Source organism: Triticum aestivum, chromosome 5B, assembly GCF_018294505.1.
Source record: "Triticum aestivum cultivar Chinese Spring chromosome 5B, IWGSC CS RefSeq v2.1, whole genome shotgun sequence".
Classification (NCBI taxonomy): domain Eukaryota; kingdom Viridiplantae; phylum Streptophyta; class Magnoliopsida; order Poales; family Poaceae; genus Triticum; species Triticum aestivum.
Window position 1 is genome coordinate 687,707,713 of NC_057807.1, and position 18,157 is coordinate 687,725,869.

Here is an 18,157-nt window from a genome sequence, read left to right on the forward strand (position 1 = left end):
GGATCTCGCGGATACAGAAGGTTACGATGGCGGAAATATTTCTTCGGTGGCTCTCTGGATGTTTCGGGGTATGTAGGCTTATATAGGAGGAAGACGTACGTCGGTGACCGCCCGAGGGGTCCACGAAACAGGGGCGCGCCCAGGAGGGGTGGGCGCGCCCTCCTATCTCGTGGCCGCCTCGGCTGCTTCTTGGCTTGCACTCCAAGTTCTCCGGATCACGTTTGTTCCAAAAATCACGCTCCCGAAGGTTTCATTCCGTTTGGACTCTGTTTGATATTCCTTTTCTTCGAAATACTGAAATAGGCAAAAAAACAGCAATACGGACTAGGCCTCCGGTTAGTAGGTTAGTCCCAAAAATGATATAAATGTGTAAAATAAAGCCCATAGACATCCAAAACAGGTAATATAATAGCATGGAACAATCAAAAATTATAGATACGTTGGAGACGTATCAGCCAATTCTCCAGCTCGACGTGTCCAATGCCTTCTTGCATGGTCACCTCGATGAGCAGGTGTTTTGTCAGCAGCCCACTAACTTCGTCGACACCGCCTATCCGGGCCACGTGTGCTTTCTCTCCCGTTCTCTTTACGGGTTGAAGCGGGCACCTCGGGCCTGGTACCAGTGTATTGCGGCCTTCCTTCAGCAACAGGGGTTCTGGTCCACATGGTTTGATGTCTCCTTGTTTGTTTATCACGAGGGCGCCGCTACCGTGTACCTTCTTCTGTACATTAACGACATCATCCTGATTGTGTCCTCGCGAGCGTTACTTCAGCAGATCACCGCTCGCCTTGGCACCGAGTTTTCCCTCAAGGACTTGGGGGCTCTCCACTACTTCCTTGGCATTGAGGTCGTTCGCCGTGCCACTGGCTTCTTTCTGCATCAGCACAAGTACGCCTACAAGCTTCAGAGCGAACGGGCATGCTTAATTGCAAGCGTGCTTCCACGCCTGTCGATACGAAGGCTAAGGTGTCCGCCGTCGAGGGCTCTCCGGCGTCCGACACTCCCTTCTACCGATCCATCGTCGGTGCTCTTCAGTATTTCACGCTGACGCGGCCGGATATTCAGTATGTTGTTCAGTAGGTGTGCCTTCACATGCATGCCCCTTGTGACACCCATTGGGCTCTGGTGAAACGTATCCTCTGGTACATATGTGGCACCATGGCTATGGGTCTCACCCTGATAGCATCCTCTGACACCGTCCTCGTCGCCTACTCCGACGTAGACTGGGCTGGGTGCCCCGAAACACAGCGCTCCACCTCCGGCTACTCTGTCTACCTCGGGCCCTCTCTGATCTCGTGGTCATCTAAACGACAACCAACTGTTTCACAGTCGAGCGCCAAGGCTGAGTACAGGACTATGGCTAACGCCGTCGCGGAGTGCTCCTGGCTCCGATAGCTACTTCAGGAGTTGCTATGTGAGGTTCCCAAGGCCGCGATTGTCTACTATGACAACGTCTCCGCGGTCTAACTCTCTGCCAACCCTGTTCATCATCGCCGAACGAAGCATATTGAGCTCGACATCCAATTCGTCCGGGAGCACGTCGCACTTGGTCGTGTTCAAGTTTTGCATGTGCCCACTAATCAGCAGTTTGCAGTTCGCAGATGTCATGACGAAGGGACTACCTACCTTGACTTTCAAGGGCTTTTGGTCCAGTCTTTGCGTCACTGGCAACGCTTCGACTGCGGGGAGTGGGTGGGGTGTGTTGAACATGTATATACGTATGTAGGTTCGGGTTTTGTATGCTGCACCTGTAGTGTCTCTCTCCCCCTGTATCTACTTGTATCTTGGGAGACAAGACACCAGTTGCCCCCTTGTACCTATATATGTGCCTAGTGCACGATCAATGAAAATATCGATGCACACAATCCCTCTCCCCAAAATTTACAGTTGAAATGCTTCATACTTTTGGTGAACGCTTATAATGAATCATGTCCTTTTCGCAAAATAAATAAATAAACTAAACATGTTCCTATGTCTTTATTGTTTCGTCCTCTCACTTGGTTTTGCTAGAAAAATACTGAGTTTCTATGTCTTTATTTCATGCCCAACCAGACGCTTTATTTGGTAATCAATAATAGTGATGCGGCATTTTTTCTACAATATCTCCTAGAATCGGATAGAAGTAGTCGGTGTAAGAATCTTTGGTGTAGTCCTTGCACTAGGCCTGTCACAATCCGCCCTCTCTTCCGAGATTATCCACGTCATCTAGATTGGTGTACATGATATATTTAGATGCAATTATCGCTATAGTGCATTCTATCTTTTGACGTCTGCATAATAAAATCATCCCAGTATTCTTTGTGTTCCCTCCTTTTCTGTGCCATGGAACTGTGGCCGCACGGGATCACTGTATTTCACTGAGAACAGGCATATCTGACCAGAACTTGCATAGGAAAATCTCCCCTCTCTCTCTTACTCAATTAGCTAGCTTGAGCCAGCATCATGTCCACGACAAGGATTGATGGACTATGGCCGAGCTGTCCACGTCAAAGGCATGGGAGTTGAGCAGTACGAGTTGCTACTTAGGAAATATCTGAGTGCACCGGTGCTTGTGATGCTGCCGGTGCACCGGTTCTCCATAGCACATTTTAAAATGTTAAAAAAATATGAAAACAATTAAGCACATCCACACAACATCACTATTTGATGTTGTAAATTTTGAAATCAAAGTTATCATTTCTTGAGATAAAGAAATGTCAAATTTAACACAAAATAGTATATAAGCTGGGCTTTAGATTTGATCCATTTTATATTGATGTTAAATTTATCATTTATGTATCTCGAGCAATGTTTCTAATTTTGATTTGAAATTTTGTGATAAGAAATATGGATGTTCTGGACGGTGAGGTTAGGGTTTCTTCGTGTGCATGCAAGACAACAAGATTTCGACGACTGCTTGGCATCGGCAACTCGTTCTTGCAGCGGTACTGGTCGTTCAATGTTCCAAGGATCTTGATGTAATTCTTAATTATGCTGGGATGCTTTGTACTTCTCGTGAACATTTATAATGGATCAAAGTCCTAAACTAAACATTTTGCTCAATGGTCTTGGCCTTATATTGTTTCTTCGTCTCACTTGATTTTGCTAGAAAATACTAAGTTTCTATGTCTGCATTTCATGCCCAACAAGACCCACATATTATTTGGTAATTAGTAATAGCATAGTGGCATTTTTCTACAATATTTCCTAAAATCTGTATCAATATAAAAATACCCGAAGAGGCGTATCCAAGTAATTTATGTCATAAATCCATGATAATAGAATAACCTAGATTACTTCCATGGTGAGCTCTCAACATGTTTAGTATGCAATAAATATGTATAGCTATATCAATACAAATATAAAAAGACTCAAATGGGCAGATCCAAGTAATCTGAACCATCAAGTCAGGTTAATCCAACGACCTATGCTGCTCCAACGCCTCTCCCCACGCGGCTCTCAGGCGATGGCGGCGGTGACTCAGGGTGGCGATGCCGGTGGTTATTGTAGCGGTGGCGGTGTGGGCGGCTACGGAAACCTTCTTGGCTTTGGGAGCGATGCACACGGAGGAATTGACGGTGGCTACTCTAGTTCTTCATATTACTCTAACGATAATGACGAGTGCATGGAGCCGCCGATGTCCATGGAGCAGCAGGTGCGGCTGGCTGAGATTTGGGCGGCCAACCCGACCACGAGCCATCGATGGACCCACGGAGTGGGTGGCGTGTTGTAAGTCCCTCTCCTCTCTTCTTTCTGTCTTCATTTTATGCCATACTTGGGGGCTAGTGTTTACTGAAAATGTACAAATTTACTGTCACTTGTAGTTTAGATGATGATGTTTGGGGTGTTAGGATTCACTTTGATGCTCAGCATAATTTGGATAGTAAGATATTTAACTCAGATGTCACATTTCTGAATGTGTATGCATTCTTGCAAACACAAGGATTTACTTTCTCAGATAAATTGTACCACATGGAGAATCCATGCATAGGAGAGCAGAGAGAGCATGTCTTAGAATTGGTAGACACAAACATCAAACTGCAGCAACTTAAGAAGCAGTATGAGGAGAGTAGAGTTCTGAATTTTTTAGTGAGGGCAACGACACCTGACAGCACTGCATCTCACAGAGAAGAAGAATTAGCCGCAATTGTATATGAACCACCTCTTATGTATGATCTCAATGAGCCTGTTGTGCTTGTTGTTGATGATCAACGTATTGTTTTTGAGAGCCAGTGCAGCAGCAGTAGTGAAGTACAAGTGTACAACCTCCTGATACGTGCACACAAAAGAGCAGAAATGTTAGTAAGAAGAAGCTCAAATCTGTGGTGGAAGAAGTGGCAGAGAAGGGATATACGAGTATTGATGACTCAGAGGGTGCAACAACCCAAAGTAAACTAAATAACATCAGACCATCTGCATTGCAAACTAATCTCCTGGGCAAATAATTTAAGAAATGAACTTTACAAAAAGTACAACAGCTATAAAGCATTGAACTTTGAGCATCTGCACTAAACAATCATCGAGTTGCCCAATTAAACAATGAGCACCTTCACTGCAAACTAAACTCCAGGCCAAATACGGCTCCGCCAGATCTGGCCCTCCGGGCGGCACGGGCCGGGGACGGTGCTGGTCACGGGCGGTGGCCCCTGCCTCGCCTTCCGACTGGTGGGGGTGGCCCATGACGGTGGTGGTCGACCCTCTCTCGCTTGCTGCTCAGCTCGGGGTGTTGGCGGACGGTGGCGACCTGTTGGTGGACGTTGGTGGCTCGGCGGGTGCCGTTGGCCGGCCGGTGGTGGTAGGGTGCACCCGGGAGGGAGGCAGAGGCCTCCTGGTCCCTGCCCCTGGTGGTGCGGTGCGGTGGCTGCGGCGAGGACGAGGCCGGCGGCTGCAGCGTGGACGAGGCCGGCACCTCAGGAGAGGTCGAGGCCGGCGGCCGGTGCTTCGGTGAGCGGTGGCATTTCGAAGGTGGAGCGTGCGTGCCAGGGGCGATTCCTTGCTCGGCTTCGGTCGGGCCGACGAGGACGGCGTCCCAGGGCGTCGTCTCCTTCCTGAAGGTGTCGTCATGGCTACTCTCCCCCTTTGAATGATCCGGCGGCGACGGTGCTCCGGTGTCGTTCCCCTTCTTGAAGGCGCCGTCTTGGAGGCCTACATTCGCCGAGCTCAGCCTCGTCTCTCCGTGACACTCTGTCATGGTGGACTTCTCCGATTACTTCAAGCTCTGCCCTTGTTGCTCATTTGTTGTATGTTTGGAGTGTTGGGGTGTTGTGGATGTTCATGTACCTGCTGTATCCAGCCTTGGGTGTGTTGTCTGATGGTGTGGTGTGGTGTTGTGTGGTTATCGTTGTCGGTTTCGGTGATCGTTACTTTATAATATAAAGCGGAGGAAACCCTTTTTTGTAATATAAAATTAACATCTTCTTGCCAAATTAAATATACAAGGAGTGCATGAGCACATGCCTACACAACCTACTCAAATGTTGAGCATCAGTACTACTAAATGGCTAAAAAATGACCAGTAGTACTACTAAGAGCAGAATCTTACTTGCTAGCACAAACTAGTACTAATTTTAATACAAAGAACATGCTACTACCAATTTTAATACAAAAAATAGAGAATGCATAGAATCGTACTCTCTGAGGACAAACTAGAAACTTCCTGCCCATCTTAAATTGGTAGTCTTGGTCTTCATTGCTAGCAGGGATCTATAGGAGAAAAATAAACCAAAACCCCGAAATCCAAAATCAAACCACCAAAGCAGAAACCCTAACCCTAACCCTAGCTCTACCACTCACCATGTACCGCGTGCCGTCAGAGGAGTTGTTGTACTACATGTTGGAGTAGTCGTCGCTGCTCTCATCCCTCATGCACCATGGTGTGGAGGCGGTGGCGGACTGCACGGCGGTCGGTGGCGAATCGGAGACAGGAGGGCGGGAGCAAGAGAGGGGACTAGGGTTCGAGGGTAGTTCGTCCGGTTCGAATCAGTTCGACCGACGCATATACACTGACCGAGCTCGCTTCATCCTAGTCAGCGGAGCGGCACATGCCAATTGGCCACCGTGTCACCTAACAGGTGAGGCCGCACGGTCGGATACAATACGTCATACAGTGTTTAGACCGTATTGTAACAAGTTGCCCTAGACATGATATTAACATGAAAAAAAAGAAGCGAATAGTGGTGTTGATTTTGTTACACCTGCCCAAAGTGTGGTATCTTCATGCGATGAACTCAACAAAATCTAAAACACAACGACCCTATTTGGATCCATTAGTTAGAGTTAGTTTGGGTTAGTTTGGACTCAACTAACCCAAAAATATCCAAACAGGACGGTTAGTTTGGGTTATATCACTAGTAGAAAAGGGGGCACAGGTCCAGGCCGGGTTAGCCCATTAGTCCCGGTTCAGTCCAGAACCGGGACCCATGGTGGCATTGGACCCGGTTCGTGAGCCCCGGGGGCCAGCCGGGCCACGTGGGCCATTGGTCCCGGTTCTTCTGGACCTTTTGGTCCCGGTTGGTGGGACAAACTGGGACCAATGGGCCTCGCTCCTGGCCCACCATCATTGGTCCCGGTTGGTGGCTCGAACCGAGACCAAAGGCTGCCCTTTATTCCCGGTTCATGCCACCAACCGGGACCAATGAGGTGCCTATATATACCCCCTCGCGTAAGAGCAGAGCACACTGCTCTGTTTTTTCTGGCTGCCGAGGGGGGAGAGGGCTTGGTGGTGCTCTAGCTCACCTCCTATGCACACAAGGTATTCCATGCAATGCCCGAGCCACACTACTTAAGCTTTCTCCTCTCCAAGCTCGACCTCCAAGCTCCATTTTTCTCAATATTTGTCTAGGTTTAGCGGTCAGTCACGCCCCGTCCCCGTCTTCACCGCCGTCGATCACACGCGCCGATCTCATCGCCGGCACCACCATGGTGAGCCTCTTCTTCTTATCTTCTTTCTGAAAGGAAAAATATTCTTACTTGTATGTTTAGATAGATACTTGTATTATTTTCTTACTTTTACTATTGCATCTTATATAGTGCGATGGTTTTGGTATCCGCCCCCGTCGGCCCTCATCCTATCTATGATTCGGATGTGGTATATATTATCTTTTCATAACTATTGGTTCATTTATTGTTTATGAAAATTATGCTGACCAACGTGACATAGATTTTATTTATCTAGGAGGTTGTTGAACCGGAAATTCCAACCGACCCTATTATCGAGAGGTTAAATTTAGTTGAAGAAGAAAACAATTTCTTGAAGGAAAAAATAAGAAAAATTGAGGAGGAGAAGATGATATTGGAGTTGCATGTTGCGGATGTCGTCGATGATCACAAGATCAAGATGGATGCAATGCGCTTGAAGATTAGAAAGATTAGAAAATATGCCATTCATACCGAGGCTTGGTATCATTATGCCGTTGGATCAGTTGTTACCTTGGTTGCGATTATGATCGCATTTGTTTTCGCATTGAAATGTTTTACATAGTTTCAATGTATGGTTTAATTAATTTAGATGCTCTGCAGAGCTTTATGTTGTTCTGTAATGATTTTCGCTTGAAGATGAGAACTATGTATGTACTTTGGTTTTAATGTGATGATGAACTTCTATTAATTTGGTCACTTAATTATCTATTCATGATGTTCTGTAATGATTTTTGACACACTTAATTATATATAATGCACGCAGATGAACCTGCAATGGATGTACGGTAACAGACACACCTCCGAGTACATTAAGGGCGTGCATGATTTTCTCGAAGTGGCTGAGGCAAACAAGCAGAATGGTTTTATGTGTTGTCCATGCCCTATATGTGGGAATACGAAGTCTTACTCTGACCGGAAAATCCTTCACACCCACCTGCTTTACAAGGGTTTCATGCCACACTATAATGTTTGGACGAGGCACGGAGAAATAGGGGTTATGATGGAAGACGGCGAAGAAGAAGAGTACGATGACAACTATGTGCCCCCTGAATACGGTGATGCTACTGAACATCAAGAGGAACCAGATGATGTGCACGATGATGCTGCAACGGGCGAAGCTGCTGAAGATCAAGAGGAACCAGACGATGTGCCCGATGATGATGATCTCCGCCGGGTCATTGTCGATGCAAGGACACAATGCGAAAGTCAAAAGGAGAAGCTAAAGTTCGATCGCATGTTAGAGGATCACAAAAGAGGGTTGTACCCCAATTGCGAAGATGGCAACACAAAGCTCGGTACCGTACTGGAATTGCTGCAGTGGAAGGCAGAGAATGCTGTGCCAGACAAAGGATTTGAGAAGCTACTGAAAATATTGAAGAAGAAGCTTCCAAAGGATAACGAATTGCCTGACAGTACATACGCAGCAAAGAAGGTCGTATGCCCTCTAGGATTGGAGGTGCAGAAGATACATGCATGCCCTAATGACAGCATCCTCTACCGCGGTGCATACAAGGATCTGAACGCATGCCCGGTATGCGGTGCATTACAGTATAAGATCAGACGAGATGACCCTGGTGATGTTGACGGCGAGCCCCCTAGGAAGAGGGTTCCTGCGAAGGTGATGTGGTATGCTCCTATAATACCACGGTTAAAACGTCTGTTCAGAAACGGAGAGCATGCCAAGTTGATGCGATGGCACAGTGAGGACCGTAAGAAAGACGGGAAGTTGAGAGCACCCGCTGACGGGTCACAGTGGTGAAAAATCGAGAGAAAGTACTGGGATTAGTTTGCAAGTGACCCAAGGAACGTATGGTTTGGTTTAAGCGTGGATGGCATTAATCCTTTGGGAGTAGAGCAGCAATCACAGCACCTGGCCCCTGACTCTATTTATGTATAACCTTCCTCCTTGGATGTGCATGAAACAGAAGTTCATTATGATGCCAGTTCTCATCCAAGGCCCTAAGCAACCCGGCAACTACATTGATGTGTACCTAAGGCCATTAGTTGAAGAACTTTTATAGCCGTGGAATGGAAACGGTGTACGTACGTGGGATGAGCACAAACAGGAGGAATTTGACCTAAAGGCGTTGCTATTCATGACCATCAACGATTGGCCCGCTCTCAGTAACCTTTCAGGACAGACAAACAAGGGATACCACGCATGCACACGCTGTTTACTTGACACCGAAAGTATATACCTGGGAAGCTACAGGAAGAATGTGTACCTGGGCCATCGTCGATTTCTTCCGACCAACCATCAATGTCGAAAGAAAGGCAAGCATTTCAAAGGTGAGGCAGATCACCGGAAGAAGCCCGCCATGCGTACCGGTGATCACATACTTGCTATGGTCAATGATTTACACGTAATCTTTGGAAAGGGTCCCGGTGGACTAGCTGTTCCGAGCGACGCTGGGGAACACACACCCATGTGGAAGAAGAAATCTATATTTTGGGACCTACCCTACTGGAAAGACCTAGAGGTCCGCTCTTCGATCGACGTGATGCACGTGATGAAGAACCTTTGCGTGAACCTGCTAGGCTTCTTGGGCGTGTATGGGAAGACAAAAGATACACCTGAGGCACGGGAGGACCTGCAACGTTTGCACAAAAAAGACGGCATGCCTCCGAAGCAGTATGAAGGTCCTGCCAGCTACGCTCTTACCAAAGAAGAGAAGGGAATATTCTTTGAATGCCTGCATAGTATGAAGGTCCCGACTGGCTTCTCGTCGAACATAAAGGGAATAATAAATATGGCAGAGAAAAAGTTTCAGAACCTAAAATCTCATGACTGCCACGTGATTATGACGCAACTGCTTCCGGTTGCATTGAGGGGGCTTCTACCAGAAAACGTCCGATTAGCCATTGTGAAGCTATGTGCATTCCTCAATGCAATCTCTCAGAAGGTGATCGATCCAGAAATCGTACCAAGGCTAAGGAGTGATGTGGCGCAATGTCTTGTCAGTTTCGAGCTGGTGTTCCCACCATCCTTCTTCAATATCATGACGCACGTCCTAGTTCATCTAGTCGACGAGATTGTCATTCTGGGCCCCGTATTTCTACACAATATGTTCCCCTTTAAGAGGTTCATGGGAGTCCTAAAGAAATATGTCCGTAACCGCGCTAGGCCAGAAGGAAGCATCTCCATGGGCCATCAAACAGAGGATGTCATCGGGTTTTGTGTTGACTTCATTCCTGGCCTTAAGAAGATAGGTCTCCCTAAATCGCGGTATGAGGGGAGACTGACTGGAAAAGGCACGCTTGGAAGGGACTCAATAATATGCAGGGACGGATATTCTTGGTCTCAAGCACACTGCACAGCTCTACAGAACTCTACCTTGGTGACCCCTTATGTCGATGAACACAAGAACAGTCTGCGCTCCAAACACCCGGAGCAGTGCGACGACTGGATTACATGTGAACACATCAGGACTTTCAGCAGTTGGTTGGAAACACGTCTCAGAGGTGACAACACTGTTTGTGATGAGTTGGACTTGTTGTCCAGGGGACCATCTTCGACTGTTACGATTTGAAAAGGATACGAGATAAATGGGAATACATTTTACACGATTGACCAAGATCAAAAGAGCACCAACCAAAACAGCGGTGTCCGCTTTAATGCAGCCACCGAGAGGGGAAAGGACACATATTATGGTTACATAGTGAAAATATGGGAACTTGACTACGGACATGATTTTAAGGTCCCTTTGTTTAAGTGCAAATGGGTCAATCTGTCAGGAGGCGGGGTATAGGTAGACCCACAGTACGGAATGACAATAGTGGATCTGAAAAATCTTGGGTACACTGACGAACTTCGTCCTAGCCAATGATGTGGCATAGGTTATCTATGTGAAGGACATGTCTACCAGACCGAGAAAAAGAAAAGATAAGAAAGCGAATACATCATACGTTGAGCCAAAGCGCCACATAGTTCTTTCAGGAAAAAAGGACATCGTGGGAGTGGAGGGCAAGACAGACATGTCTGAAGATTATGAAAAGTTTCATGAAATTCCTCCCTTCAAAGTCAAGGCTGACCCCAGCATCCTGATAAACGATGAAGATTATCCATGGTTACGGCGCAATAAGCAAATGACACAAGCGAAGAAAAAGTGAAGACTTTCTCCCGCAACTATTATGATGATACCATGTCAACTTTGTAACAGACGAGTATGATACCATTGTCCGTTTTGTACATGCACATGCTATGTGGGTGAAATTATGATACCATGCCAACTTTCAACTTTTTCAGAGTTCATTTGAAATGCTTTAATGTCTTATGGTTCGGCCCTCGTAATACCATTAATCCCGGTTCGCTCCTTGTCAACTATGTTCTCACCAAGAACACTCTCAAGAGGGCAGCCACGTGGGCCATTGGTCCCAGTTCGTCTGGACCTTTTGGTCCCGGTTCCACGCACGAACCGGGCCCAATGCGCCTCGCCCCTGGCCCATGACCATTAGTCCCGGTTTGTGCCACAAACCGGGACTAAAGGGTTGGTCCTAGTTGCGCTCAGAGTTTAGTCCCACCTCGCCAACCGAAGGGCGCTCACACCGGTTTATAAGCCCGTCCCTCTCTGCGTTGTTGAGCTCCTCTCCAAGTGAAAATAGATGCCCCTATACAGGAAATTTGACCTAAATTCATAGTGAATTTCTTTGAAATTCATAGAAATTTATTATGAATTTAGGTTGAATTTTCTCTATAGGCGCATCTATGTTCATTTTTTAGTAAAGTTAATCACAAACTTGTGATTCACACAAATTTCAAAGAATTCAAATTTTAACTATTCAAATTTGAAAATTAATGGCACTAACAGAAAGTTTATAATTTTGCTGACCTAAAAGCAAAAAGAATTAAAAATAAAGCAAAAACAAAAGAAAATAAATAATGCAGAAAACAAAACAAAAAAACTAGAAACAAAATAAAAATAGCAACAATAAGTATTTTGTTGTAAGTAGAAACAAAATAAAATAAATAAAGCAACAAAGAAAACAAAAAACAAAAAAAGTGTTTTCAAATTTGAAAACTAATGGCACTAACAGAAAGTTTATAATTTTTCTAAAACTAAAAGCAAAAAAGAATTAAAAAATAAAGCAAAAATAAAGAAAATAAATAATGCAGAAAACAAAACAAAAAACAGAAAAAAAAATTAAAAATAGCAACAATAAGTATTTTGTTGTAAGTAGAAACAAAATAAAATAAATAAAGCAAGAAAGAAAACAAAAGAACAAAAAAAGTGTTTTCAAATTTGAAAACTAATGGCACTAACAGAAAGTTTATAATTTTCCTAAAACTATAAGCAAAAAGGAATAAAAAATAAAGCAAAAAACAAAAGAAAATAAATAATGCAGAAAACAAAACAAAAAAACTGGAAAATAAAAATAAAAATAGCAACAATAAGTAAAGAAAAAAAACCAAAAAAGTGCCTCCTACTGGTCCCCCACGGCCTGAATACGACTAGAAACCCTACCATGGGCCAGGATTCAGGCCCGCGGAAGGCCCAGCAGGCCCATAGGCAAAGCAGTGTCAGATTAGGCCCATAGGCCTGCAGTTCAGAGGAGTTCGAGTGGGAAGAGGCAGCGAAGCTTATAAACAGGTGTGGGGCGCTATCAACTCCCACCACCACGCCGCTGTGCAAGGCCATTTGTCCCGGTTGGTGCCACGAACCGGGACCAATGCCACCCTTTGGTCTCGATTCGTGGCACCAACCGGGACCAATGCCCCCCCCCTTTAGTCCCGGTTGGTGGCACCAACCGGGACCAAAGGTCGCCGCTTCCCGCCCTTTGGGCTGCTGAAAAGAGGCATTTGGTCCCGGTTGGTGGCACCAACCGGGACTAAAGGGTGTATTAGTCCCGGTTGGTGACATGAACCGGGACTAAAGGCTTTGCTATATAAATTCACACTTGGGAAATTTTCACTCTCATCTCGCAGTTGCCGCCCCGACGACGCCGACGCTGCCAGGCTGCCCCGACGCCGCACGCCGCCCCCACCGTCGCCGTCGCCCGTGCCAGTCGTCGCCGTCACCCGTGCCCTCACCGTCGCCCGCGCCCCTGCCCCGACGCGCGCCGCCCCGGCCCGCCCCCGTCATCGCCGTCGCCCGTGCCCCTGTCCCGACGCGCGCCGCCCCGGCCCGCCCCCGTCGCCGTCGCCCGCGCCCCTGCCCCGACGCGCGCTGCCCCGGCCCGCCATCACCGTCGCCCGCACCCCTGCCCCGAAGCGCACCGCCCCGTCCCGCCCCCGTACGTCGTCACCGTCGCCCTGCCTCACCCTTCATCGACGTCGCCCCCTACCCCGAGCGCGCACCCACTGCCCTGTTGCCATCCTCGCCGCCGACCCGCGGTCCTCCTCACCTTGGTCCGGCCGGCGCCCTCCCTAGCATTTTTTTCATATATATGCTTGTTTTTTTTCATATATATGCTTGTTTTTATATATATGATGATATATATGCTTGTTATCATAATTGTTTTTGTTCATATATATATGTGACGATTTTTTATAGAATATGATGTTTTTTTCATAGATGATCACATATATGATGTATGCACGGATGTGGATGAAATATGATGTTTTTTGTTCATAGAACATGATGTTTTTTTATTCACAGATTGGTTTTTGTTTATGAGAGAGGCAGGGACGTCGAGGGATCATAGATGTATTTTTTTAGAATTTTCTATCGTGCATAGACGGAGTTTAGACCACGGGAGCACCCCCTCCCTATCGTTGCAAAAGTTTCTAAGTGATATTAAGAAGGATGTGGGGGGGGTCGATATACCCCCTCCCCGATAATATTATTTTCGTGTAGTATGTCGTGTCGATATAAACTCCCGATAACTTCAACACGTGGGGGGGGGGTCGATATACCCCCTCCCGATAACTTCAACACGAGGGGGATTCGATATACCCCTCCCGATAACTTCAACACGTGGGGGGGTCGATATACCCCCTCCCGATAACTTCAACACGATGGGGCCGGGGTCGATATACCCCCTCCTGATAACTTCAACACGTGGGGGGGGGGGTCGATATACCCCCTCCCCGATAATATTCATATGAACAATGAATTAGGCAAAACCTTTACTTTTTTTTCTCAAATTTCTATTTGAACATTATTTTAAAAAAACAAGCAATACTACTTCATGTGTTTTTAAGAAGGAAGAAGAAGAAAAAGAATGAGAGGAAAAAGGAAATAAGGAGAGGAAGAAGAGGAGAAATAAATAAGAAGAAGAAAAAAGAAGAAAAGGAAGAGGAGAAGAAGAATATTCCTTTCTTCTTCTCCTCTATTCCTTTCTTCTTATCCTCTTTTTTTCTTTTTTTTTCTTCGATCTTCTCCTCTGTTCCTTTCTTCTTCTCCTCTTTTTATTTCTTCTTCATTTTCTTATGTTTTATTTCTTCTTCGTTTTCTTATGTTTTATCGGGTCGCACATGAATGTGATGCCGTCTTATCGTTTCTGAACGACACCGATGGTCTGGAAGGACAGGGTGAAGAAGTAGGCAATTATGATGGCTCCTTTGACCCAATGCCGGTTCAAGAAGGATACCATGAGGACGGCTCCGGTGACCTAATGACGGTGCAAGAAGGAGACCGTGATGAAGGCTCCAATGACCGAATCGAGTCTGGCCAGGTATATATATTAGTTAAGCCTGTGCTGACTAGCTAATTGATGCATTCATTGTTTTGGTATATGTACACATATTAGTTAACTCTCGTTTTTCTTCTTTTTTCTAGCCCTCCGGATCGAGCACAACTTCGGTAAGGAGACGAGGCCCGAAGAAAAAGTTGAGCTCGGATGAAAGGTTTGAGATCACAGCAATCGCGCGCGACGACGAACCGATTGAACCCATCTGGACAAACAACGCATTTGCTGCTCAGTGCGGGGTTCTTGTTAGGGACAAGATCCCAATCAGCATCCACCAATGGTATATGCCTAAGGAGGAAGACCCTCAGGTGTATTATGTCAATGATATGCAGAAAGATGATCTTTGGACTGAGCTGAAGGCAAATTTCACCCTACTGCCAGAGGAGGATCCAGAGAAGCCAGTTAAAGAGCAATTAATCAAGTCTTGTGCTCTTAAGAAGATGGCAGGCCTATTCAGGAGGTGTAGGAAAGAGCTAAAAAAGTTTGTCGACAAAGAAGAGACACCAGAATTCATCGGCAAATAGGAGAAGATCAGAGATCACTGGCCCGCATTTGTGGCCCACACGACATGGGAAAAGAGTAAGAAGATGTCGGTGACAAACAAGCAAAATGTTGCGAAGAAGAAGTTTCACCATCGCACGGGGTCAGGTGGCTACCTCAAATCCCGGCCTAAGTGGTCCAAGGCTGAGAATGATCTGCTTGATAAAGGGATCGAACCAGAGACAATGAAATGGCTAGACCGTTGCCGGACTTGGTTCTTCGGGGCTGGCGGAACCTTGGACCCTGTATCAGGGAAGTGCCGTTGGACGGACGAGCAACTGAAAACACCAGTCAACAGGCTTCGGCACTATATCGATGTAGCGCAGCAAGGGACATTCGTTCCAGACAGGGAGAAGGACGAGCTCATAATGGCCCTCGGGAATCCTGAGCACCCTGGACGGACACGAGGCACGCCAGGCTCCATTCTGTGGAAGGTTGGTTTTCCGAACGCAGGGGGTTACAAAACCCACGAGAGGAGGAAGAAACTGGAGCAGAGCCAACTGCAGGCGCTGCGCGAAAGGGTACAAGGGCTAGAAGAACGAGAAGCAGATCGCAGCAAACGACCTGCCGAAGCTTCCCCCGAAGCTACCCTGCCATCTCACCGGAGAAGCAGCGTGTCTTCCACTGAGCTGCTTCAGTCGGAGCATGTCTTGATGGCTCCTGCTAGCTACCCCGTGGATTTTATCACGGAGGCTCAAAATTGTCACCTTATGACGCAATGGCAAAACTTAAAAGTCAAGGCGGCTGTCGGCCAAGTTCGACCTTCTGAACCCGGCGCAACTTTTCATTGTCGTCCGATTCTAGAAGGATATGTTAGGGTGACGGTGGACGAAATAACGGAGGGATTTGAGGACCTCCAGCTTGACCACCCTACCGGTGAAGGGGAGACTCGGCTGGGTTCTGCTCTGAAGACTCCATGCCTATGGCGGAAGAAGTTCATCAAGCTTCCGAACTGGACGCCTCCTCCTCCTCCGGCGAGTCAGGGCACGCCGCCTCCTCCACCGCCTCCTCCTCCGGCGAGTGAGGATCAGCGCACTCGGCCTCCTTCTCCGGCGCGTGACGGCACTCCGCCTCCTTCTCCGCCTGCGCCGGCGCACTCGAGCAGCCAGCAACCTCCTCCTTCTCCGGCGCGTGGCGGCACTCCGCCTCCTTCTTCGCCTGCGCCGGCGCGCCCGAGCAGCCAGCAGCCTCCTCCTTCTCCGCCTCGCCAGCAAGGTCGGAAGAGACCCGCCGCCGCCCCGACTGCTCCGGCGCATCGTAGTCCTTCTCCTCCGCCTCGTAAGAAAGCACGAAAGAAGACAGACGCTGCAGCCACTCTGTCTGCTTTGGCGTTTAGTAGTACAGCCAGCAGAGGCGGGAGGCAATACAGATACGGTCCTTCTCTCAAGCCTCTAGAGAAGTTACCATACGAGAGGACCAAGGAGGAAAACACGAAGATCGTGCAGGCCGAAGTGGACGTCTTCTTTGAAGGGTTGAAAGCAAAGAGACATCCACCTCCGGAGGAGAAGGTAGATCCGGTGAAAGCAAAGCGCACTATCGATGCCCTGAGGAAAGCACCAAAGTCTCCGCCGAGAACCAACTATGAGCGCATTACTGAACAGACATATCTCGAAGCGGAGCAGTCGGGAAGTACTGTCAGTGATAAAAGGTTAAAAGAACGAGTTTTTCCCAGCTCGGCAAACAAGCAAAGCAATCGTGCCCCCCCCCCCCGCTCAATGTGTCTAGCGGCGACATCATTGCTAATGCTCCAGGGACGGTGGCCGGTTATGGAAATCTTGCAGATTACCTGCCTGACGATCAACTTCCTGATTTCTTGAAGGTGGATGAACACAGATACGAGTACGGGAAGCCTCTCGTCAAAGATGAAAAATCTCTAACAACGATGATGCGAAGATTCCATAATTGGTACATGAAAACCTGCAGAGAGTCTGGGGGAACGAATGCTTTGTATCTGCATATTAAAGAGGAGCACGACCTCGTTGGAACTGATCTGTTGACTGTTCCATTTGCGGAGTTCTTCGAGTTCTTCAATCGAAAGGCCCTCGATAAATTAACGGTCTTTTGCTATTGTCTGTAAGTAATATTTCTATCATTAAGTCTCTGTATATAGCTCGGCTCTTTCATTGCATGTATTTATAATTAATTATCCTCACTATATTATGTAGATTGAAGATCGTCGAGTGCAAAAAACAAGAACTGTATGATATTGGGTTCATTAACACAAATATCATAGATGAAATTCAGGTTACAAAGCACGCCGAAGAGGCCGATGCCAACTTGCTACAATCGTTGATCAAAAATCAAAACAAAGATTTAATACTCTTTCCTTACAACTTCCAATGAGTGTTACTGTCGTGTGCATATTGGGTTTCCCTTATTACTCGAACGAGGTTATAGTAATGTAATTGATGAGTTATGCATGCGTGCGCAGATTCCACTATGTTCTTCTGGCTATTAAGCTTGAGCAGGGAGTAGTAAACGTCTTAGACTCAAGACGAAAAGATCCCGAAACCTATGCGGACATGACTAATTTGCTAAACAAGTTCAATCGATCATTATCATACCATATCGGCAACTTTTTGTTCATTTCCTGATATCTCAAGTAATAATAATTATTTTTTGTCTTGCAGGGTTTGGAAACAGTTCACCGCAGAAGTTCCTGGACTGCCGAAGGAGCTGCGATATACATACCCGAAAGTAAGTACTACTAGCTAGCTAGTTGCGCGCATCTCCCGTTGATTCTATAGATGTACTTTCATCAATGCTATTTATAATGCTTCATTATCAGTTTGATTGACCTCTATTTCTCGTAAAGTGCTTGTGGCAGGAACAAGGGAATGATTTCTGTGGATACTACGTGTGCGAGTTCATCTACAACGCGACTTCGAAAAATAAGCGGGGCTACTCTAAAAGAAAATATGAAGTGCGTAAGCAATAATATTCACAATTTCATTTTATTACACCATCATTTCTGTTGAGTTTCATTCATATATGTATGAACCCCCTTTTTCAAATTAGACGTGGCAGATGCGGGATGAACTCCTAGAACAAGATCACATGAAAGCAATTCAAGAGGAATTGGTGGGATTC